Below are 25691 nucleotides of genomic sequence, written 5' to 3' on the forward strand. Positions count from 1 at the left end.
ACAGAATGCGCACATATGGTTACAGAACAAACCATGCAGATCAAAGTGATACACAGCAGGTATCCGCTCTGATTTCAGTCAATTAGAAGGTGACGTTACAGTTTAGGCACAGTACTTGGCAGAAAATCTGATATTTCTCACTGTCGACTTCAAATTTCAGTTCATTTCAATGGGATGAACAGCAGTTAATTTTACACAACAGTATCAAGCAAACAAGTTTAAACATCAAAGCAAGTTTGAATTTGTGCTTATTTAGTACTGGGACTAAATTTATGAGTACTCAATATACTAACCTTGCAGGTACATGTAGATAATGAGTGTCTGCCCCATTAGAGCTAGATTTTTAAAGCTTTTTTTTCATTCTGTCAGCTTAATAGTTTGCTTTTCATCAAAAACCTACTGTGATGTTAAAGTGGAAGAGTCTCTGTCACGTGCTAGAAAATGATCCCTTACCCAATCCAGAGAAATAACACAGAGGTCATGGCAAAAATAAAATGCTCAGGGCAGAAAGGACAGAAAGAAAAAAAAATATTTTTAATAGGAGAAAGAAAATCAAAATAATTCTGGGCCAAAAACAGCAATACGGCCAAAGGAGGATGGTGCATTTCACTGATAAAGGGAGAAAAATATTATGTCACAGAATGGTCAGATATATATTTACAGCTGGGAGTTTCCACAGTGTGATCTCATTTTTGGCAATGCCCTCAGGAAGAGGTATAGAACCAGTCCCAGGCACTTCCTCACTGGGAAAGAGCAAAAACTGACAGACTGGTCACTAGAGGCCTGGGAGTAGTATTGGTAAGGCTCTGTGAATAGCTCACCTGCTTTTATTCTTAGCTGGGAAATGGTGCATGGTTTAGTGTGACCTAAGACAGGGAGAAAATAAAATATAAAAAGAGGTCAAAAAGGGAAACACGCAGAAAACAAAAAAGGATCCTGACTGAATGCTGCAATGCAGAATGGTAGGATGGCAGATTGTGCATTTGCAATCTCCCATCACAGGGTGGCGTCAAAAGGCACAAGGCATTTTCTTAATGGAAAGAAGAGAGGAGAATTGTGACTAGTTGCATAGTGGCACTGATGGAGGACTGGGAGCAGATGATCTAACCACTGTCTCAACAAACATGGCCTGAAGCAGCAAGATAAGTAAAATTAAAAAGGAATTAAAAATACATTTAAAAATGAGTTTGAAAGGATATTTCCAGTGCAATCGACAGTACTTCCTGAGTTCAATGATGTACAGCTTCCAGCTGCTAAACATGCATGCTGGGCCAGGATTAAAAACAAAAAAATCATTCTTTGAACAATGATTACTACAAATATGTCTTTTTTTAATTATTATTTTACATTTTTGTGCCTATCAAGGTGAGGGATGTTAGTGTTAGATATGGAGCGCTTCCCATTCCTAGGTCAGGAATGCCATATGCAGAGTAAAGATTCTTCCACTCTTCCCCAACAACATGCATCAATCTCAACCCCAGAAGAGCATGCCCTGCACCAGTGTGAAATCTTTTGTTCTCACACACCAGCCATCCTATGGTCTCTGTGAGTGAGACTGCCAATTAATGCCAAATTAGGGGTAGTTTTGTACCTTAGGCCCAGGACCATTAGGAAATGGATTGGACCTGCTGAAACTCATTTTATATTAGGACCTTTACAGCTAGCAGACAAATGTAAAGAATCTTACAACACCAGGTTATAGTCCAACAATTTGTTGGACTATAACCTGGTGTTGTAAGATTCTTTACATTTGTCAACCCCAGTCCATCACCGGCATCTCCACATCATAGCTAGCAGACAGAGGAGACTTTTAGCCCATCAGTCTGGGTTGGATTTGAACCCAAATCCCAAAGGTGAAAGGCAAGTAAGTGCCTAACCCACTGCACCACCCATGTGCCTGACAATATCTATATATTTTTTAATGTGTGTGTTAATATGTACGATTCTGCTGCTCCAGCTGCACTTTACCTTACGAGCTGAACTGCCTCTGATGTATTCACGCAATGCAGTCATTAAATGTAGTGATTCTCTTGAGAGGAAAATGATGGGAATATGATTTGAATCTTCAATCAATATCACCAAAACAGTTAATCTGGTTATTTATCACATTTGTTGTTTGTGGGACCTGTTGTGTACAGATTGGCTGCCATGCTTGTCTACATAACAACAGTGTCAGCACTTCAATATATTTCATTGGCTGTCAATTGCTTTGGTCATCGTGAAAATGTAATAAAGTGCTAGATAAATGCAGGTTCTTTCTTTCTTGTTCACACTTTCACAAGTTTTATCAACTGAACAGTTGGAAACTGAAGGGATTAAGGGGGCAATGCAAGTAAGGAGATAAATCACAAAGTTTTACATAGGCACACTGAATAAGATTTAGTGAGCTCGTGAAGGTATTTCAAGGTATCAATAAATTTTGTTAAGGTCAGAATGGTCTGACCCTAAAATTGAGTCAAGTATTTTTTTTATCATCTTCACATTGTATGGACAGCCTCCGTGCTGAATGTAAAACACCACCATCCCAGCCTTCCTATTATTCTGTTCATAGGCACATTATACAAACTAAAATACTAGGTACTTTTCGTGTTGCTTTTGGCTTTCTCTTATCTGCTTGGTGACACCCAAACAAAACCTGCCTGATAACCCTTCTCATAGTGGGTTGATGTCAAGTGCTAGAAAGAGTAGAAGACTTGAGCTGTCTCCGGGTAACCATTATCCATGATAATCAACCATTGAAATCTGATTACCGTCTCCTCTGAACAAGTCAAACTCTCCAGCAGAACGGTAACAACTGAAAGCTAATAAACGTTTGCTTTCCCCAACAATATCTGTCTCGCAATACTACCTGCAACATACAAACAAAATAATGAAAAGTAATGGGGCACAGAATTCAAATGAAAATATAATACAAAGGTATGCACCTGAAAATAAACATGGCAGATTGATGTTCCCCCAGTACATGATAGTAATGAATATAGAAATGTTCATACACATGCACAGATTTCTAATTTCCCTATTACTTTCTGTGGTCTTCCAATGAAATGTTAATATAATTTCTTACAAATATGTCATGTAAGGTAAATACAGTATTACGGCAATAGGAGGGTCAGGAACTTCTGTGGATGATGGATATCCAGATGAAGCCTCTTCTATTCCATGCATTGGCCCATTGAAAAGCTCCTGATAACTATTCCGACATAGTAAGACTGCAAAGACTGCACATTTATTGAGCCACAGATCTGCAAGTATCACTAACATCTCCTAAAGATGTTCGATGCATTCCAGCTCCAACCATGATATGGAAACTCCGAACTCAAGAATCCTTGCTGTAAGACAGTAGTTCATAATATTCTAGAGTAATAGGTTATGAAAGTTGCACAGATTTTCATCTTATTTTCCAAGGTATGCCTGTATAGTTCCTTTTTGTGTTGATGGACTTTAATTGTTTAACATCACCACATCCACAACTGGTCACTGTGAGTCACTCCATCCAACAGACATATATTCAATGTACTCAGCTTATTTTATCTCAAGTAAAAAATGGAAATGTCAATGTTCTAGTTCCCATTCCCCATTTTGAGACCTAGATCAGTTAAACATTCTAAGAGGATGTCTTCCTTAATATGTATGTGCCACCCCTCCTGACTCAGGGTAGAATCAGCAATGAATGACTATATTACCCAAAGCATTCCATCGCCTTTAAACTGTTTTCCCCTGAATTGGAAGAGAAAATGCAAAAAGATGAATATAGATAGTTTCTAGTTGCCAAGCTAATGCGTAGCAACTACTTTGTATTAAATTTTGGGGCAAGGCCCGCTGAGTATTCCAGTGATCATTGCAGGCACAAGCAGCGATACTTATTTAGGCAGAGATATAACAAGCAAGCTGCTTGTTATATAATAACTCGCATGTAACTTCAGGGGTAGACTTTATTTCTACAGTCTCTTTAATAAGAAAAAGTAATACCATCCCCCAAAAAATTACCGGTCTTTGGCTGAGTGTCTGAGTATGAGCATTAGACAAGTTATATTGGATAATTCCTTCCTTTGAAGGCCTTTGTTTTTATTGTATGCAGATGTTCACTAATACAGATATTTAAAGACTTCAAAGAAAAAGTTGCTGTTCTTGAAACTTTCTGTGCAGGACATACAATAAGTGAAAGTCTTGTCAAAGCCCAATATGATAAACTCATTAAATACTTGTTTCATATTTAGTGAAAAAAGGGGTAAAACATACACCTTGTCACACAAAAACAGTAATTACAAAGTCATTGCAAAATCTACCATTGCTATCAGTCCAATCTGATCATGTTGTCCCACAAGTTACACAGAATAATGCATTCTCTCAATTGCTTTCATGTTATAGGTGAGCTTCCTAACCATAAGAAGGATATTATTGCTCTTGAGATTCCAGGTATAAGGAACTTAAGTTAAGAGGAAAGAGTTATGGAAGTTGAGCTTGATTTCTTTGGAAAAAGAGATTGAGATTATGAAGGAAATTGGCAGAATTGATCCATATAAAGGATTCAATAACCAGAGGATTATATGACGTAAAATTACGAAGTTAGGAGTAAGTAGGGAAATCAGGCAGAACGTTTTCATCGCTGAGAGCCAACCGTGTATTTCTGATAAGCCCTGCCCCAGGAACATCGATTAGCACTGGGGTGGGTGCGGAGGGACAGACAAAGGTAATTAAATGTTAGGACGCAACTGGGCAGAGTGTGCGGCGCAAAAATAACCTGGGCTGCAGCCACACCGGGATCCCCCCCGCCCCGTCCCCAAGAACAGTCTCCCCACTATCACCCGGCCTACCTTTTTCCAGGCCTAGAAGCCGCCCGATTTAAGGCGGCCTAGAGCCAGCGAGCTGCCCAGGGCCGCTCATTTTCCGCCCTGTGTTAATGATGCATGGCCCTCAGTGGACCGGGCCTCCCGTGGGCTCCAGCAGGTGGCCCGGCCAGAAGCCGCGCAGAGAGAAATTCTACACACTGGTGTGCTCCCTGAGTCCATCTGGAGCTTTAGATAATTACACAAATGGACTGGCCCGTGAAACTTGAGTGTTACTAGGACGTTAGCATTCTAGCGAGTTTCACACCAGTTCTTAACCGTTTAGAACTGACATGCACCAAGAAATAAAAATTGGCCTCATTGTGTCAATGTGCTGCCTGCAGTCTGAAGCTCGCCCTTAATGACAATGAAGACATGAGGGATGGAATGCCAGTCAAGGCTGAATTCAGAACCACAGGTGTCTGACTGGATTTTATTAAGTAGAACTATCCAGGAGATGTCTTTCCAAAATTCTCTAAATCAATAGATACAATCTGTCACATAATGTTAAATTAGGTGTGAGAAAGAATTTCTCATCAGTACTAAATATATTGAAATCAGTGAGCTCCCCTTTGAGCAGAAACGTCAGAAATGGACTGACTGGCAAAAAAAGAATGAAGAGCGATTTGAAACTGTTCTAGCCAGAACAGTTTGGCATTCAATACTACACCACTGCCAATCCACACAACTGAACTAACTAGGTAAATACAACCAGTGCTTGTGGAGGGGAAAGCGTAGCCACATTTGGAAGAAGTGAGAGTGCCAGGAAAGAATGACTGTGTGGGAAAAGTGAAAACAACAACAGACTACGTTCAAAAAGTGGAATTGTATCTGTTCAAATGAGCCATCATAGTAAAGTTACTTCTCAAAATTCCAATTCCAAGAATGCAGTTGATCAAAGAGGCCTACTGGCACAGTTTTACAGGTTGGATTGGAAGCAAGTTAGTCTGGTCTACAAGGCAGAATAACAAAATCTCAAATTTGGGAAAGCGTCCAGGAGCATGTTCTCCCTGCCAGCTGATAGAGATATGCCAAGCTGTGTTATAGTGGGTGATAGGGACTGTCCGGTGGTACGGGCCCTTAGAGGCAGTGGTTGGCAAATAACTGTGCAGTTGGGGAAGTGTATAGAAAGTGAGGGATGTTTGCTACCACTAAAACGTAAGTGGTGAGGAGTTAAGTGATGGAATAGGTGTGCCAACACATAGTAACAGGGGGGAGGGGAGGGTGTTGAACAACACAAGATATAGGTGAATCAGCAAATGTACTCACTTTTCCTGACCTGTTTAGTTCATTAAAACACTTCCTGCACTGCATCCAAGACCTGGACACCATGCCCTTCCATCTCAATGTTTCCTCCTTTGTCTTTCGAAATCCATTTTTGCATTGGCCCTTTAAATAGTGGAGTTCACATCACATCACGTGGGTGCACAGTACATCCACTGCACAGCTTGGAAGACATGAAACCCATCAGTAAAATTCAGTGCCTTCAATTGAGTTGCTCTACACAGTTATATCAAGTGACTTAACCCGTACAATACCTCCCAAGGAAGGTGTCGAATAAAGATGACACATTTGGTCTGAGGCAAGAAAAGGACAAATGGCACAGCCAGTGAACAAAGACCATGGCCATGATTTTAGCATGGCAGTGGGAACTCAGCGGGTGGGTAAACAGTCATGTGGGAAACCCGAAAATAATTTGAGTGCGTCGGATTGAGCAATCGCAACTCAATTGAAGGCACTTCATTTTACTTCCGGGTTTCACGTCTCCAAGCTGTGCAGTGGATGAACTGCACACCCGCATGATGTGATGTGAACTCCACTATTTAAAGGGCCAATGCAAAAATGGATTTTGAAGGAGAAAGCAGGAGATATTGAGATGGAAGGGCATGGAGCAAAGGCAGAACCTGGGTTCACCAATGCATCCCTTGAGGTTCTACTGGCTGGTGTGCGAAGCAGGAGGGAGGTCCTATACCCAGCTGACAGGAGGAAGAAACCTGCTTCTGCTACCAAGAAGGCATGGCTGGAGGTGGCAGAGGAGGTGAGCAGCAGGAACACGGTGTCCAGGTCTTGGATGCAGTACAGAAAGCGTTTAAATGAACTAACCAGTAAGGAAAAATTAGTACATTTGCTGATTCACCTACATCTTGTGTCGTTCAACAACCCCCACCCCTCCCCCCCCCCCACCGCCCCCATCACAATGTGTTGGCTGCCTACTCCATCACATAACTCTTCACCACTTAAGTTTCAGCAGCAGCAACCATCTTTCGCTTTCTATGCACTTCCTCAACTGCCCATTTATTCACCTACCACTGCCACTCACCCCAATCCTGAGGTAATGTGAAGCATCTGTCTGATAGTCACCCTTTGCTGCATCTCTTTCATGGTCAGCCTCACCCAAAACAATTCATTCACAGGTCTGCTCTTTCTCCCCTTGTGGGAGAAGAGAGCGCAAAACGCAAGGAAGAGGAGCAGAGCTGGAGGGGGGCCACCACATTTGGTGGAACTACCAGATGTAGAGGAGGAGGCCAAGGAAATAAGTCGGACCATTGCTTGCCTATCCATCGGAAATGGAGAGACTGGCAACCCGCAGATGGCTGGTAAAAGAAATTTAACATCTTTCACACACATGATGAATTGATTTTATCAATGATTGAACTGTGGCAGATCTCAGTATGGTCATTGAAAAGATTGTCATTTCTCCAATGAATAATTAATATCGGTTTCTGTGGTCTTCCAGGGCATTCACGCCTTCAAGAAGAATCTGCCGAAATGGAAGGAAGAGATTCCTCAGTAAATCTCATTCCTTCTGAGGGTGCACCAGCATCCTCAGACGAACATACAGCCTTGCACCAACACTGATAATCGCGCTTCGGTGGGGCCTCTTAGACAGTTAGTTGGGTTGTCACCTGGTGATTCACCACTCTCACGAGCAGAAACTGGTGGCAGGGGCAGCTGTGGAGAGTCTGCATCAGGGGGGCACACCTGTCTCCAAGCTCTGCTCAGTTGGACAGAGATGCTGAACCCTGTGGGCCATCATTGAGAAGGAGAATGATAGAGGTAAAGCTGCACCTTTGCGAGGTACTGAAAAACTTGCCATGCACACTCTCCATAATAGCGCAGAGGATGGAGGAGTCCAACTCCATCGCTAGTGGATTGGTGGCGCAGGTAAGTGCGAGAATGTCTGCGCTGGAGAGAATGGCAGCCTTCATTGATCTTCAAGCACGAATCTCAAATGAGTCCGTGCAGGCCATGACAACGGCTGTGCGGACTCTGGATACCAACATGTCTGCTATCTTAAACAGGCAGACAGATATGTTAGCCATGGCCTTACAACATGGCACATCTGCTCACCAGCCTGCTGGCCAGCAGAGTGGCGGGAGAGGGATGATGGCAAAAGGGGACATGAAAGTGGGGACTCCACGCAAAGAGCTTCCACGCCTCATCCGTTGCCCCCCCCTCAACCACTACCTGCAATGTTGCCTCTTCTCCCGATGACCGAGTCTGCCCCTGCACAGGTGCAGGTGGAGCAGTCTTTGGAGGGGCCCTCACGGGCTCCAAAACCCAGAGGTCATAGGCCAAAAGCATCTCAGCAGTCAGGGCAGGGATCTGAGCAACCTGCCACTACCTCTGCTGAAGCCACAGGGGATGCACCATGTAGAAGTACTAGAAAGAGAAAGGCGAAGCAATTGTAGTTCACTAAGGGTATGGACAAGGGTGTTTGATGAGCTGGCATGTTGTTAATTTATATATTTAGTTTGTTATGGCACATTAAATTTAATCATTACTACCACTGGCCAATATTGCATCCCCTGTGTGAATTCGCCCTTTCATTTGCTTCATGAATGCCAATACATGACGACACCCATTGCGTGGGTGTGCAATGGGTAATATGCATGGTTGAAGGGCTGTCTTGTGCAAAGGGAGGGGGGGGGGCGGTGTTGGTTGTTCCAGATGGCCTGAGTATTTCAAAGTCTTCAATTTGCATATCTCATTATGAGAACCTGTTAGAGATAAAGGAATCCTTGGCATCATAGGCAGCAATGTGCGCCGCTGTTCTGGCAATGGGTTCCCCATCTTCATTTTCCACCTCCTCCTCCTCCTCCTCCTCTTCTTCAACGTTGCCACTAGCAGAGGATGCTTAATGAGCGCATTCGACCTCCTCCACCTGTCACCCTCTCTATTGAGTGATGTAGTGCAGAACGCAGTACACAACTATTATTCTGCACACCCTCGCTGATGAGTACTGAAGGGATCCCCCAGATCTATCCAGGCATCTGAAGTGCATCTTCAACAGTCCTATGGCTTGCTCAATGACAGACCTGGTGGTCATGTGGCTCTGGTTGTACCGCTGTTGTGCCTCGTTGGCGTGGTTCCTCACAGGTGTCATGAGCCACGTCTACAGGTGGTATCCCTTGACTCGAAGGAACCACCCCTTAAGACTGTCTTCTGTGTGGAACAAGTCTGGAATGTTGGACTCACGCAAAATGAATGAAACATGGCAGCTGCCAGAGAATCTGCACACACCTGCAGAAACCTCCTCCGGTGGTTGCAAACCAGCTGTGCATTGATGGTGTGATAGCCGTTTTGGTTAATGAACAGTCCTGGCTCATGTGGAGGTCCTCGGATTGCTATGTGTGTGCAATCAATTGCGCCCTGCTCCCGTGGGAAGCCAGCCCAGAGAGTTGAAACCCACTGCCCACTCAGCCTGACTGATGTCGTCGCAGGGGAAGTTCACATAGTCGGATGCCCTGGCAAACAAGCCTTTCATCACCTGCCTTATACACTTACGTGCAAACAACTGACACACCCTGGAGATGTCACTGATGGTGCCCTGGATGGAGAGGTGAAGAAATTGAGGGCAGTGGTGACTTTAACTGCGACGGGAAATGTGTGACCACCAGGTCCAACCGGGAGCAGCTCTTCATGAAGGAGGCTGCAGATGTCTGCGACCACCAGCTGACTCAATCTAAGCCTGTATAGGCACTGCTCCTCAGAAAGGTCCAGGAAGCTCAGCCTCTGCCTGTAAACCCTCTCAAGTGGGTAGTACCTCCTGCGACCTCGGCCCCTCCATTGGTCACCTCTCTACTGTTCTTCAGATCCTTGTAACACACCTCTGTTTTGTGCAACTGCAGGTCCCAGAACTGCATGACATGCCAGCCGTGGATGGTGATTTTCCTCCTTCTCAGAAGTACTGTGGAATACATCAATTGCACCACCACCCCCATCCTGATCTGTCAGTTTGAGGGGCTTCAAAATGTTAGTAAATTTGTCTGAACACTAGAATTCTCAGACTAAACACAAAAAGCTCCCAGCCAAACATTTGTCTGAGAGAACTGAATGCCCAGCTGCAATGCCTCAACTTTTAATGAGATGTGTCAATCACTGGTTTAAAGGGCCAAGTGAGCTTCGGCTGCAACTCGCCTCCGTTTCAATGGCGTGTTTCAGAAGCCTTTGGAGACACGGTCAGGAGAAGTTAAATCTGTTTCTGTTTCAGAATACACAAAAGGTACGTACCTCAAGTGTTTAAAGTACCTAAATTGCCCCTTTAAGTATTGGTCTGCCAGCTTGAAGCTGGGACAGGACTTCTGGGTTCCTGTTGCAGACGTGCATCCTAACACGCCTGAGCTAAACCTGAAAGTGGGCGTGTTGGAGCCGGGATGCGGTCCTGCTCCAAAAAGCAACTATTTTTTCTGCTCACCCGCCCCCAACCCACCTGTTCTTGGGGGTTAAAATTACCCCCCAGGTTACAGAACCATGGAATGTTACAACACAGAAACAAAGCCATTTAGCCTGTTAAGTCTCTGTCAGTGTTTTTCTCCACATTAGTCATTAATCTAATCCCACTCTACTGCTCATTTTCCAGTTTTCAATTTCTCTCTTTTTCAAGCAACTATTTAATTTCCTTTTAAAAGTATTGATGGACTTTGCTTCAGCAATAGATTGTGGTAGACAATTCCACATTCCAACCACCCTTCGTGTAAAGAAATATTTTCTATTCTCCCCTTTAATTCTTTTTGTGATTATCTTAAATTTGTTACGTTTCGTTACTGTCTCGCCAACTAGTGGAAACAATTTTTGAATATTTACTTTATCAGGACCATAAGACCATTAGAGATAGGAGCAGGAGTAGGCGATTTGGCCCTTCGAGCCTGCTCCATAATCTTGAAGATTTGTCACCCATTAACCTTCTCGGCTCTAGTGAAAAAGAAACAAACTTCTCAACTCTCTCTTCATACCTGTAACCTTTCACCCTAGTAACATCTTGGTAAACAGTGACAGATTGTTCGACTGGTTAGAGAGGTGGTAACAAAAGGGCACAAATTTAAGATAATCACAAAAAGAATTAATGGGTTGGCTAAATAAAAAATGTTTACACAGACGGTGGTTAGAATGTGGTATGGGGGAAACCAAAAGAGCTGAGAGAAAATGAAGTGGGACAGCAGAAAAAAAATTGTGTGTGTACTATAGAAATGTGAGGGCATACCTGAAGGAAGGGTGTCTGAGGAAACAGTGACTGAAGCAACACAAGTACAATGTGCCCTAATTCAGTAGGCCCAGGGTAGCAGTACACTAACAAGTTTAGATTCTGCCTGAAATTCATTTCAGTTTCAGGGAAGAAATGAAAAATGACTAATTAAGCATTGTTCATGCATTTTTCATTAGACCACGGATAGGACTAATAGGGGCACTCTGAGAATCATCATGAAGGCAGAAGAGATCTGCAGCTTCACTCGACTTCACATTGTTTCTTTGTTCTGCATCAGATCTTCTGCTGCTAATTCAGGACAGTGTCGGGAAATGCATTTCAATGTTTTAGGAACTAAATGAGCACAAACTATACAGACAGCCTTGGAAATATAATGGGACCAATTAACTCAAAGTTACTTTGTGTTTATCCACATCTCTGTACTTCCAGCTTCCCCTTATACAAAAAAATGGCCCCTGTAAACGTACAACATCTCTTCAAATAGCACCTAAATATATCCAAATGATTTGCTATTATGAGGTTCTACTGTCCAACAGCTATTTTCCTAGCCCTGGCTCAATATGCTGTTAAATGCATTGGCATCTTTCTGTGCTGTAATTAGGTTCGTGAAACTTGGCTCCACAATCAGACCGTATAATCAAATCCTTTTTAGCTTGCGGGTAAATGGTGTTGCATTTTTGCTTTGGGAAATGCTCAAACTAGAAATTACTATTTAATAGTATCACACTGTGTATATAAATGTATACTATAGAATGGTTACATAGAATCATAGAATGGTTACAGCACAGAAGGAGGCCATTTGGCCCATCGAGCCCGTGCCAGCACTTTGTAAGAGCAATATACTTCAATTTTTTTTGAGTGTTAACACAAATCTTCTTTGTGCAGTGGTACCACAAGTTACTAAGCAGGCAGGTCTATGACATATACTTGAGTCGAGACACCCAAGCTCTCACAAAGGCAGACAACTTGCTGGACTAATTTTCTAAATTCTTTACAAATTACAGAGAGGGAAAAATTGCCACACCCATGAGCTACACTTGGTAAAACAGAAAGAGAACTCAAGTATGATGCATGAAGAGAATTCATCCTCCCACATCCAGTTACAAATCAAAACACATAGGCTAAAATGTCCTGAGACCATGGGCTACAACACAATTCCTGCACTAACACTTCAAATTAGAGGTGGTGCAAAGAGAAACATGTAGAACATGTGTGAAACTCCATATACTCCCTGGGAATCATCTTCTAAACGTAGGATCCGTCCCATCCCACCCCCCAAAGCAGTAGGACATATGGAGGTAGATTTTCAAAGGAATGAAAATCAGGCAAGTTCTATAAAGATTGATGTGCTCCGCCAGATTACTGCCCAAGTGATGAAGACAAAAGTTCACCCCGTGGTTACTTCACATTTTACTGGGTAAGCTCCAGAGATACGGGGGCGATTTTCAACTGTTGTCCACTCATTTCTCACCTGAAAAATGGACAGCTGGCAATGGGAAACTGGGGGGGGGGGGGGGAGTCACCACAGCTACCCCTTGCACACTCAAGGCCCGTGTGCCTGTTGCAATTTTCAGGCTGGTCTATAAATGGGCACACAGCGCACATGCCTAAAACAGGCAGGAGGCCGCTTTCATATGCACATGGGGGCCCTATGCGGTTGTAGGACCTCGTTTGCAATTATCAGGTACAAATGGGCACAGCATCTGCCACAAACAGGCAGTGAGCGGCCTAACCAAGAGGCTGTAAAGGGACCGCTGGAGGCTGCTTCAAAAATGGGCTGATACATTTATTGGGGAAACTTTTTGGGGCCAGAGGATAGGAAAGGCCCTACAAAAATACTGCAGTGTGCTGTCAGCCAATGCGAAGCCCCCACTGAGCCCTCGTCCCCTTTTAGAGCCAACTTCCGGCTCTGCTCACTATTAGACTTCCACGACACTGGCTGGAAGTAGATATTGTTAGGCTGTGAGTTAAAGGTGCACTGCCTTTGTGGAAAAAACATTTGGCAATCTTTTGTTTTTGTTAACAAAGAGTAAAACATACGGTGCAGAAAGGCATGTTGTAGAAAATTACTTGCGTGCGATGCTATGATTCTACCGTGAAAATAACCTATGGTTTCTCTCCCTCCTTTCTGATTTAGTGCAGATTTACTGGTGATCTAATGTGTCCTGTGCTCAGCAGTTTACATCACATCCAACCTGTGGAGAAGTGCAGCCTTCAGGCTTATGAAAAGGCTGCCATCTGAATTGGATGGTTCGGCTTGTAAACCAAGAACTGCCAGGAGCCAGCATCAAGGACAGAGTGAAAAGATATGAGCCATCACATTACTTTCATGACAAGGATGTGTGCAGGCAGTTTCAAATATCTTCTCCTTGCTCTAGGGCTTTTACATTCCAAGAAAATCACACTTTAGCAGCTCAAAAATATAATCTGTATAAAGAAATGTAAGTTGGCAGATTTGAGACTTTCCTCTGCCATCTCAGTTCTATTGAATCTTCATGACAACATTATGGAGATGCTAACAAAGCTTCCAAAATGTAACCTTCATCTGCCTGCACCCTCATCCCTCCCACTCTCCAAAATACTGCAAAGGACACTAAAGGATTCAGAAAGTTAGTTATGTCAATACAGAAAAAATGGAGAAGTTATTGGGAGGATCACCAAAATTCACAAAGTCACCACATTAGCTGTCTATGGGGACTAAATTGGGCCATGTAGTACCCATTGTGTAGGCGCTACGCGGACTCCTAAGGACCCAAAATGGCATCCGCGACGCGCGCGCGCACTTCCACGTGACATGCGCAAGTCACCATATTGGTAAAGGCGTTTGCACACGTGCACTTAATGAATGCTGGCAGCATGTAAAGTAGGGAGATTATAGAATCATAGAATCATAGAAGTTTACAACATGGAAACAGGCCCTTCGGCCCAACATGTCCATGTCGCCCAGTTTATACCACTAAACTAGTCCCAATTGCCTGCACTTGGCCCATATCCCTCAATACCCATCTTACCCATGTAACTGTCCAAATGCTTTTTAAAAGTCAAAATTGTATCCGCCTCTACTACTGCCTCTGGCAGCTCGTTCCAGACACTCACCACCCTTTGAGTGAAAAAATTGCCCCTCTGGACCCTTTTGTATCTCTCCCCTCTCACCTTAAATCTATGCCCCCTCGTTATAGACTCCCCTACCTTTGGGAAAAGATTTTGACTATCTACCTTATCTATGCCCCTCATTATTTTATAGACTTCTATACGATCCCCCCGAAACCTCCTACTCTCCAGGGAAAAAAGTCTCAGCCTATCCAACCTCTCCCTTTAAGTCAAACCATCAAGTCCCGGTAACATCCTAGTAAATCTTTTCTGCACTCTTTCTAGTTTAATAATATCCTTTCTATAATAGGGTGACCAGAACTGTACACAGTACTCCAAGTGTGGCCTTACTAATGTCTTGTACAACTTCAACAAGACATCCCAACTCCTGTATTCAATGTTCTGACCAATGAAACCAAGCATGCTGAATGCCTTCTTCACTACCCTATCCACCTGTGACTCCACTTTCAAGGAGCTATGAACCTGTACTCCCAGATCTCTTTGTTCTATAACTCTCCCCAACGCCCTACCATTAACGGAGTAGGTCCTGGCCTGATTTGATCTACCAAAATGCATCACCTCACATTTATCTAAATTAAACTCAATCTGCCATTCATCGGCCCACTGGCCCAATTTATCAAGATCCCGTTGCAATCCTAGATAACCTTCTTCACTGTTCACAATGCCACCAATCTTGGTGTCATCTGCAAACTTACTAACCATGCCTCCTAAATTCTCATCCAAATCATTAATATAAATAACAAATAACAGCGGACCCAGCACCGATCCCTGAGGCACACCGCTGGTCACAGGCCTCCAGTTTGAAAAACAACCCTCTACAACCACCCTCTGTCTTCTGCCGTCAATCCAATTTTGTATCCAATTGGCTACCACACCTTGGATCCCGTGAGATCTAACCTTATGTAACAACCTACCATGCGGTACCTTGTCAAAGGCTTTGCTAAAGTCCATGTAGACCACGTCTACTACACAGCCCTCATCTATCTTCTTGGTTACCCCTTCAAAAAACTCAATCAAATTTGTGAGACATGATTTTCCTCTCACAAAACCATGCTGACTGTTCCTAATCAGTCCCTGCCTCTCCAAATGCCCGTAGATCCTGTCTCTCAGAATACCCTCTAACAACTTACCCACTACAGATGTCAGGCTCACCGGTCTGTAGTTCCCAGGCTTTTCCCTGCCGCCCTTCTTAAACAAAGGCACAACATTTGCTACCCTCTAATCTTCAGGCACCTCACCTGTAGCTGTCGATGATTCAAATATCTCTGCTAGGGGACCCGCAATTTCCTCCCTAACCTCCCATAACGTCCTGGGATACATTTCATCAGGTCCCGGAGATTTATCTACCTTGATGCGCGTTAAGACTTCCAGCACCTCCCTTTCTGTAATATGTACACTCCTCAAGACATCACTATTTATTTCCCCAAGTTCCCTAACATCCATGCCTTTCTCAACCGTAAATACCGATGCAAAATAGTCATTTAGGATCTCACCCATCTCTAGTGGTTCCGCACATAGATGACCTTGTTGATCCTTAAGTGGCCCTACTCTCTCCCTAGTTACTCTTTTGCCCTTTATGTATTTGTAGAAGCTCTTTGGATTCTCCTTTGCCTTATCTGCCAAAGCAATCTCATATCCCCTTTTTGCCCTCCTGATTTCTCTCTTAACTCTACTCCGGCAATCTCTATACTCTTCAAGGGATCCACTTGATCCCAAGTGCCTATGCATGTCATATGCCTCCTTCTTCTTCTGACTCGGGCCTCAATCTCCCGAGTCATCCAAGGTTCCCTACTTCTACCAGCCTTGCCCTTCACTTTATAAGGAATGTGCTTACCCTGAACCCTGGTTAACACACTTTTGAAGGCCTCCCACTTACCAGACGTCCCTTTGCCTGCCAACAGACTCTCCTAATCAACTTCTGAAAGTTCCTGTCTAATACCATCAAAATTGGCCTTTCCCCAATTTAGAATTTTAACTTCTGGGCCAGACCTATCATTCTCCATCGCGATCCTAAAACTAATGGAATTATGATCACTGGTCCCAAAGTGATCCCTCACTAACACTTCTGTCACCTGCCCTTCCTTATTTCCCAAGAGGAGGTCAAGTTTTGCCCCCTCTCTAGTCGGGCCATCCACATACTGAATGAGAAATTCCTCCTGAATACACTCAACAAATTTCTCTCCATCCAAGCCCCTAATGCTATGGCTGTCCCAGTCAATGTTGGGAAAGTTAAAGTCCCCTACTATTACCACCCTATTTTTCTTGCAGCTGTCTTTAATCTCCTTACATATTTGCTCCTCAATTTCCCGTTGACTATTTGGGGGTCTGTAGTACAATCCTATCAACGTGATCTCTCCCTTCTTATTTTTCAGTTCTACCCATATAGACTCAGTGGGCGAACCCTCGGATATATCCCCTCTCACTACTGCCGTGATGTTCTCCCTAATCAAGAACGCAACTCCCCCTCCTCTCTTACCTCCTGCTCTATCTTTCCTATAGCATCTGTACCCTGGAACATTGAGCTGCCAGTCCTGCCCCTCCCTTAGCCATGTTTCAGTAATAGCGATAACATCCCAGTCCCATGTACCCATCCATGCCCTGAGTTCATCTGCCTTGCCCATCAGACTTCTTGCATTGAAATAAATGCAGTTTAATCTAGACTTCCCTTGGTCTTTGCCCTGCTTTCTCAGACCATCTGTCTGGTCATGTTTTGTACACTCTCCCTTACTGCCTTTTGTTTCTGTCACCACTTTACTTGCAGTAGATCAGTGTGCAACGCTGATTTAAAGGGACACATATGATTTTGGAACTGCATGCTCCAGCCAACACACCGTCTTAACCTCACACAGCTGAACAAGTCTTAAATGGCATGGAGGACCACTGCCAGTGCTATTTAAAGGGATCATGCAGGAGTTACAGGATAGCTGCTGATGCAATTGTACCTGTTTTTGGAGGTCTCCTATACTTGAATACCAGGACTAGGGGACATAGCCTAAAAATTAGTGCCTGGACTTGCAGGAGTGAAGTTAGGAAACCTACTACACGCAAAGGGTGGGAGAAGTTTGGAACACTCTTCCGCAAACGGCAGTTGATGCTAACTCAAATGTTAATTTTAACTCTGAGATTGATAGATTTTTGTTAATCAAAGGTATTAAGGGATATGGGGCTAAGGTGGGTATATGGAGTTCGGTCACAGATCAGCCATGATCTCATTGAATGGCAGAACAGGCTCGAGGGGCTAAATGGCCTACTCCTGTTCCTATCTTCCTATGTTCCTATAATGAAGTGTCAATACTCTACAGGGAGTGGGCTGATTAGCTGACAGGCAACAGCAAGGGCACTGGTAGAGTGACAGGGGTGGGACAGGAATGCTGTCATCCTGAGAGAGGACAGCAGGTTCATGTTCCATGGAGCCACTGCCACTTGCTGCCTCCTGTTATGCTCCACGTTGTTCTGCAAGAAAGCGGGACGTGTGTCGGTGAGTGTTCTGCAAGATGTTTGGGTGATGTGCCTGTGATAGTTGAATAGCTGCCAGTGTGTGTGAACTGTGAGTTGTGGGTGTGCGGCTTGCAACAGTGGTAATTGAGGGTGAGAGGAAGCATCTGATTGGAAGAGTTGAGTACTGATTGAACGAGTTTGTTGGTAGGTGAGCAATGTGGGGGGTGTACTGCTGAGCAACCTTTATTCAATGTCTTGAAGGAACTCAACAGTGCGTAAACATAAGGACAGGACCTGCATCTGTGTTTTACGTGAGATTTCTGATCTCTGTTCAGACCCGTATCTTATATTTTGAAAATATCAGAGTCCCACAAACTTTGAGCAGCCAAATTGTTGCTCATTACAAATTCCAGATTTCCCATCTTCACCGTGCTTCACTATATTGCAGCACACATTCACTTCAGTATTGACTTCCACCACTTCCTGCAGCCACAGTATACCTTCTCTTTCAGAGGTGCAGGCTGACTTCAAGTGGTGCTCGCCACTTGCGATATCTGGGACCCCTGCTGGTGAGCAGCCACTCAACAGCACAGGTAGGACTGGCTGCATGCAGCAATCATGTAAAACAGCAGGCAGCACGAATGTTACATGCTGCCAGCATCTCAACGATCAGGTGTGGGTTAATCTCGCACTGCGATCCCCACTCCCGTTTTCGGGGGTTAACCAATTTAACCCCCAATGTGTTTAAAAAATGACAGTAGTAATTGAATTTAAAATTACAAGGCTTCAACAAGAAACTCAATATAGTTAGTACAGTGCTAAAAGATTCTGCTCTGAATCAGTGCTGTGACACACAAAGACCTTCTTCTTATTAGGAAAATTATTACCTTCTTTTTTCATTCCACCCCCAAACATACATTTTCCCACAGTTCGCTCAGAAAAATGTCATAAGGGATCAGTCTTTTGCAGCCCTAATATCCGGGATTAGTTTATTAAGCTTGACTGTGTTTAGTTTGTATAGGGGCTTGACCCACTAGGATATTGTAAACTGTATACTGTATGGGAATAACAGCAAAATTTGAATGTTGGAAAGAAAAGAAATCTAGAATGAAAAATATCACTCAAAATGAAGTCTCAGGCAATAAACATACCATTGCTAGCTTTTTGCAATGAAACTTGCAGCAGTACTTTAACTATATTGTCCATGTTGACCATTTGTATTTAGAGTGTCCTCTGTGCATTTTTTAAAATTCATTCATGGGATGTGGGTGTCGCTGGCGAGGCTGGCATTTATTGCCCATCCCTAATTGCCCTTGAGAAGGTGGTGGTGAGCCGCCTTCTTGAACCACTGCAGTCCGTGTGGCGAAGGTTCTCCCACAGTGCTGTTAGGAAGGGAGTTCCAGGATTTTGACCCAGCGACGATGAAGGAACGGCGATATATTTACATGCACAAGTATGCATTTTATTTTACTGTAACATTTACCAGAAAACAATAACCTTTGATACTATATACTGGCTATCAAATTGCTCACTAATCACCTGGAAATTATTCTTGCTAAAATCTACAGTGATGTCAATCATTAATCTTCTTGAGTGAATGTCATCCTGTATTAATGACAGGGGGCATACTATCAGTATCAACACTGACAACCACTAAAGGGTTTAATCTGTTCTTAGCACACTGTTTATGTATTAAATGAGCATCAATTTTCTCTCTTTAAGAGAATTTGCAAGAATATTCCGTTTTACTCACAGCATATTCTTGGAGCTTGGATCTGTTTGAACGAATGCACAAAGGAGCTGCCAATCAGAACACACCTGCAATAATGTGCCGAATCACTCGCTAACTCATTTAATGGACTTATAAAAGCTATTAAGAACACTCAGTGTGTCAATTCAAGTATGGAATGTGCTATTAGAAAAACATCCCAAAGCACTTTACAGAAGCACAAGAAAAATCAGTTGCTGAGCCCAAGAAGGAAAAATTTGGACCAAAAGCTCAATCAAAGAGGTAGGTTTTAAGAAGGGCTTTAAAGGTGGCGAGGCAGAGGGGTTTAGGGAGAGAATTCCAGAACATGGGGCCTAAATGGCTGAAGGCGCAGTTACCAATGATAAGGTGAAAAAGGGGTCACCATCAGAGGACTGGAAAGTTTGGGGAGGGTAATTGTAGGACTGGAGGAGGGTAAAGAAATGGGGGGGGGGAGGGAAAAGAAGAAGGTCATGGAGGGATTAAAACATAAAGATGAGAATTTTAAATTTGAGGTGTTGAGGGACCAGAAGCCAATGTAGGTCATAAAGGACAGGAGTGATGGGTGAGTGAGACTTGGTATGGGGCAAGATACTGGCAGCAAGGTTTTAGGATGAGCTGAAGTTTACAGAGGGTGGGGGCTTGGAAGGCTGACCAGAAGAGCATTCGAGAAATTGAGTCTGGAGGTGGCAAAGGCATAAATGAGGGTTTCAGCAGCGAAAAGGCTGAGGGAAGAATGGAGGCGTACAATGTTACTGATGTGGAAGTAAGCGGTCTTTGCGTTGGACTGAATGTGGGATCAGAAACTCAGCTCAGCATCAAACAGAATGCCAAGGTTGCAAACAGTCACCTTCAGCCTGAGACAGTGGCCAGGAAGGTGGATGGAGTCAATAGTAAAGGTAAAGAGTGTTGAGGGTCCAAGTTAATGGCATTGGTCTTCCCAATGTTTAGCTGGAAGAAATTAAGGCTCATCCAAGTAAATTTGGACAGTCTGATAGCACAGAGGCAGTGGATGGGTCAAGAGAGGTACAGCTGCATGTCATCAGTGTACATGTTTACAGATGATGTCATCAAGGAGCAACAGGTGGATGAGGAAGAGAAGGGAGCCAAGGATGGATCTTTGGAGGCTCCTAAGGTGAGGGTGCAGAGCTGGGAAGAAAGGCCATTTCAAGAAATATTCTAGCTACAAATGGTAAGATCAGATTCAACCAAGCTAGGGCATTCCAACCAAGCTGGTGTTGGAGGAGGTCGGTGTGATCAACCGTGGTAGACATGCACACTAGCAGTTGAAAAAGATTATTCACTAAATATTCTTATACACAGGTAGAACTTTCTAAATGAACGTATTCATCTGCTTTGCCAGCTTTAGCTAGCAAGGTATTTAACATTTAATTTTACTAGGCTCAGCAAGATATAAAATTTTGTACAACTGTTGCTTCTTTCAGCAAAATTACATCTGCAAACTATTCTTTTGTTTTAGAAGAAGGTGGTAGCAAGCAGCAAATAAAATCCCCTACTTGCTACAGGGAGGCCACCATATAGATCATAGGCATGAAGCTGTACGTGGCTTGGGAATGACAAGGGGAGGTGGCTAGGCTCTCTCTCGTTGTAGATGATCATTGCCTGACACTTTGTGGTGCGAATGTTATTTGCCACTTATCAACCCAAGTCTGGATGTAGTCTTGTCAGTGTTGCCCACATCCCAAGAGCAAAGAAATAAAAGAAAAACCCAAATGAACCAAAATTTGAATAAAACCAGTCCACAAAACTGCAGCATTGATTAAAAAAAGAGACACAAAGCTGTAATTGAACCCAAAGGCTTCTGGTATTGGTTGTAAGTTGCTTGTGCGTCATTCATAGTTTTTTTTATGCCACTGGAAGCTCTGCCAAAGGTTACCATCTTGAACTAACATTCAGGTGTCCAGCAGTCTCTGTGCAAGTTTGTAATGGTAGCTATGTACAAACTGTATACACAGACCAGTTTTTAAATTCTAATAAAAAAAATTGCATTTTTTATTATTTTGATTCTGAAACAAAGAACATACAAACTATAAAATCACAACTTCAGGCTTAAACTACACCCATTTGCATGAAAATTTTATTATATCTGAAATACTTATTACAACACCAGGCAAAAGATGGCAATATCTGCATGAGTAATTAAATGTCATATCAAATGTCCAATATATCGTGCGCTCATCGTTGCTGCTTGTTTTTAAATGTTGCAACTGCTGCACTAGGACTGGGATTCCTTGTTGTAGCACTGTCTGATACAAGGCAATGAGTGAAAATATATTCCTCATGTTCTTTGATTAATAAAGGAAATATGGGAAACACTCTTCTTAGAACACGTGCCTTACTGCAATATGTTTCTCTGTAAGGTGCCAAATGAAGCATTTATTGTGATTGGGTTGGGCAATTTACTGTGTTCCTTATTTCTTTGGTCAGGTCATTTTACCCTTCACCTTTGAACTAAAGGTTTTGCAGTCAATACACTCTGAGGTGCACTAAGACAGAGTGAGCCTGTGTTTCATTCCAATTTATCAATTCCTCCAAGAAACGTCTTGTTCATACAACACCAGGCAGACAGCCACCGCACAGAAAATAAATGAACAGTTTGGCTCCATTAATCCACCAAGCAACATACTTTCACTCAAGAAGTCAAAGGGCACGATGTCGTAATATGGTTAAAGACAGCATTATCTTGCATCAATGCCGATCAGATTTATCTGATTAGCTTAAATGCAAGTTACAAGAACTACAGTTTGTATGACCATCAATTTAGTGCAAATCAATGTCAGTTAAATGTGCCCGTGTGTGTCTGTGCCTGCGTTTGCTTCTACGATTTCTTATAAAGTAAAAGAAAGTGTCAGATGCTGTAGAGTTTGCTAACTGCCTAAGATAGATCAAAGCCATGAAAAATGCACTGAACATGCCAATGCTGCATTTCTCATTAAGGCCAACAATACAAGCCCCACCAGCTCCAGTTGCTGGCTTACTGATTTACACATATATAAGAGACTCACTAGGAAACACCGAGAAACACCCTTTATGCAGGAAGTCATTGCTTGCTAACTCACAAGTGATGAAGCTGCAAGAGTTTGTTAATACCGTATTTTTCTTTTATTAAAACCATCTGCTTGTCAATTTATTACATACAAAATCTGCTAACAAGTAATTTTTGTGTATATTTTGCTGACGTAGGTGTGGAGCTCTGCGTGAGGAACCTGCTCCAATAAGCTTTTATTTAAAAGAAAAATGATTGGGAGAAAAATAACAGTGGAACCTGAAATGAAGACAGTGAGGTTTCAAGACTGAGAGCGACACATTTTTGTTAGGCAAGAGTATCAAGGGATTATGGAGCAAAGGCGGGTAAATGGAGTTGAGGTGCATATCAAACATAACATAATTGAATGGCGAACAGGCTCGAGAAGCTGAATGGCCTACTCCTGTTCCAATGTTCCTTTAAATGAAATTGTCAAAGTTTCACTCCATAATAGGCTTCAAAACAGCTGTTTTGATCTGTGTATCTTACCTTTATGGGAGTTGACTCAAACTATACCTACTTGTACAATAGCATAACTCAAGGGTGTAATAATAGTTCCCCCTGCAACCTGAACCAGATAGTTGTGTCTTTTGCATGTGTACTGCTTCAACCTCTCTGTAGGGGAACTGAGCAAACACTCTGGTGAGACGAGGCCTGATATGAATTAATAAGCTGCTTTAAGGTGAACATATTGAAAGGCAGTTATGATCGGACTCAATTCAAAGAATACCACTTATCCAAGCAATTATACAAAATGAAGAACATGCCACACTTCCCTATATCAGTGGGTTGTCTTACTTGCCTTAAAAAAGATGACTTCCTTCAGCATTTCTGACCTGAGTCTCAGAGAAAGCCTCGATTGCCTCCCTGTTTCAAAAAAAACTCTGTCCGCCTGTGTCCTAGCCTCTACCTTATATCTCTCTGTTCACAGGTCAAAATGGATCAAAAACTTAGCTATACAATGAGCGTGAGATGTTTTTGATTGGCAAGACAACCTCATTAATTGCTTTTAACTTACAGTCAATGAAGAAACAAATCAAAGCTAGCTCATTGGCATTTAAAAAATTTGTGTGAATACAATTTGGTTTTAAAAACCTATTATTAAAAGTAACTCTTTTTTCCCAAACCCTCTCTGTGGAAAAATGAATAAAACATTCCAAAAAATGACAAAAACATTTGGGAAGTGTGAACTAAAGGGGTTATCCCGCAATCCAACACTCAGAAATAGGGAGCTTTGCTCTCAGGGATTGCACCATACAAAATCATGGGTGTATAGACTGTGATTTCCAATCCATTAACTTTAACAGGTGGAAAATCTCGGACTGCAAACCTAGACCTCCTTCCTGAAAGTACCACTTCCCGCTGAGACTGTCGGGTTGCAGAATCACTCCTTTAATGTTTTGCTAACAAGTAAAATAATTCCCATGAAGGAATCTGAAATGTAATCTGTTTTAGTTGCAGATGCTGACTGACCTCTTACGCATTTCTAATATTATGTTCTTACATCAAATTTCAAGCATTTGCATTTTTTCTTTTTATCTCTCATTCTGTGTATCTATCAAGGTTTTCTGTTTCTACTAGTTTTGGAATGATGACATTCACTTTACATTTTGAGGTGAACATGTAATTCCTATAAAATTCTATTACTCTGTGTAGAACGTTCACTAATATGTTGACCAACAGGAAGCCTATTTGTTCAGGAAATTGAGAACTAAAAACTTGAGCTGCAAAGTTCTACCTCTATTATACTCTTTCAATGGTTCACATGTGCAGTAAAGCAAGATTCAAAGCCTTCCTGCACACTGTGAATACAGACAAGAACAAAGAAAGCAAAATAAAATGAGGTAATTGGGTGGTACTAAGTGTTACAACATTTTCCTGTCCCCTCCATTCAAATCCAGCCCAGACAGATTAGTTCAGGTCTCCTCTCTCTGCCAGCTGCAAGGGATCTGAAAGGAGCATACTTGCGTAGTTTCAATCCAGTTCCCAGTGGACTCGTCCATTAAAGAAGTTCCGTCATTCTTGGCATTGATGCTGATCCAGCAACATGGTGCAGAGAGCATGAGAGTGGGTGGAATGCACTTCTGAAATCATGGTAGAGGAGCATTTTATTCACGTATTCACATATCTTTCACTTATTTCTTGTTTTTTTTTGTTTCCTTTAGGTTCCCCTCTCATTCCTTCCATCTTGAGCAGCTTTTGCTATCCGAGAGGAGTCTCATCCTGTCCTCACTCGACATCAGTACACTCATACTCCTAAAAGGGGCCATTGGTTCGCAATCAGGAGTACTCCACTTTCTCCTCCAAAACTCAAGGACACTGATGTCAATTCTATTGCCCCAAATGCTGACCTAGCTAACATTGCACACGCAACAAAGACTGGAGATTCAATCTAGGACCTTTTAGGTCTATATGGCTACACAGCTCACTGATGAAATCCCTGAGCAATCCAGAAAGTCATCAGCAGCAAGCTCTTAATCAGCATGCAGCATCAGAAGGCTGCACAAATTTAGGGAATTCAGTATTACGTCTGAGCCATTATACCCCTGACCTGTGCGTGCTTCAATCAGTCACTGGATGTAAAATGAGAATGTTACATTTACCCCCGAATTGCCATCCCTTACGGTGTATTGATATACAAATGAACACAAACGTATACACATGTTTGTGCCTGCACAAAAACTTAAACAGGAGTCCTTTTTTCAAAATCAAACTGTTGCAAATTTTTTCTTTATGTTTGATAAAGTGGTGAATCCTAATAACATAACTGTAGATATTGTTTTGAGAGATAATGTTTTTAAAAAAATCCTGCTTTGGGCCACAGCACAATGTGCCTGCTTCTAAATCTCAGCTGTAACACTGAGTTTATGCTGCAGTGTGAAAACTTATTGTGTAGCTTTCAAATTTTAGGGTCAATTATTAATTTTTTTTTAAAAGCAGTAGTCAGTCTTAAGTCAGTAATTCGGTGACACTGATGGGCCAGCTTTGTTTAGTATCCTGGTACATTATCTTGCAACACAATTTTGTTCCTTTGGT

General features: G+C 42.7%; 1 protein-coding gene across 6 annotated transcripts in view; it reads right to left on the reverse strand.

Moving 5' to 3' along the window:
* The window catches only part of rbms3 (RNA binding motif, single stranded interacting protein), a 1271925-nt gene that overhangs the window by 214120 nt on the left and 1032114 nt on the right, over positions 1–25691 (reverse strand). The gene's annotated exons all lie outside the window — the stretch shown is intronic.

This window comes from Heptranchias perlo, chromosome 2 (assembly GCF_035084215.1).
Source record: "Heptranchias perlo isolate sHepPer1 chromosome 2, sHepPer1.hap1, whole genome shotgun sequence".
Classification (NCBI taxonomy): domain Eukaryota; kingdom Metazoa; phylum Chordata; class Chondrichthyes; order Hexanchiformes; family Hexanchidae; genus Heptranchias; species Heptranchias perlo.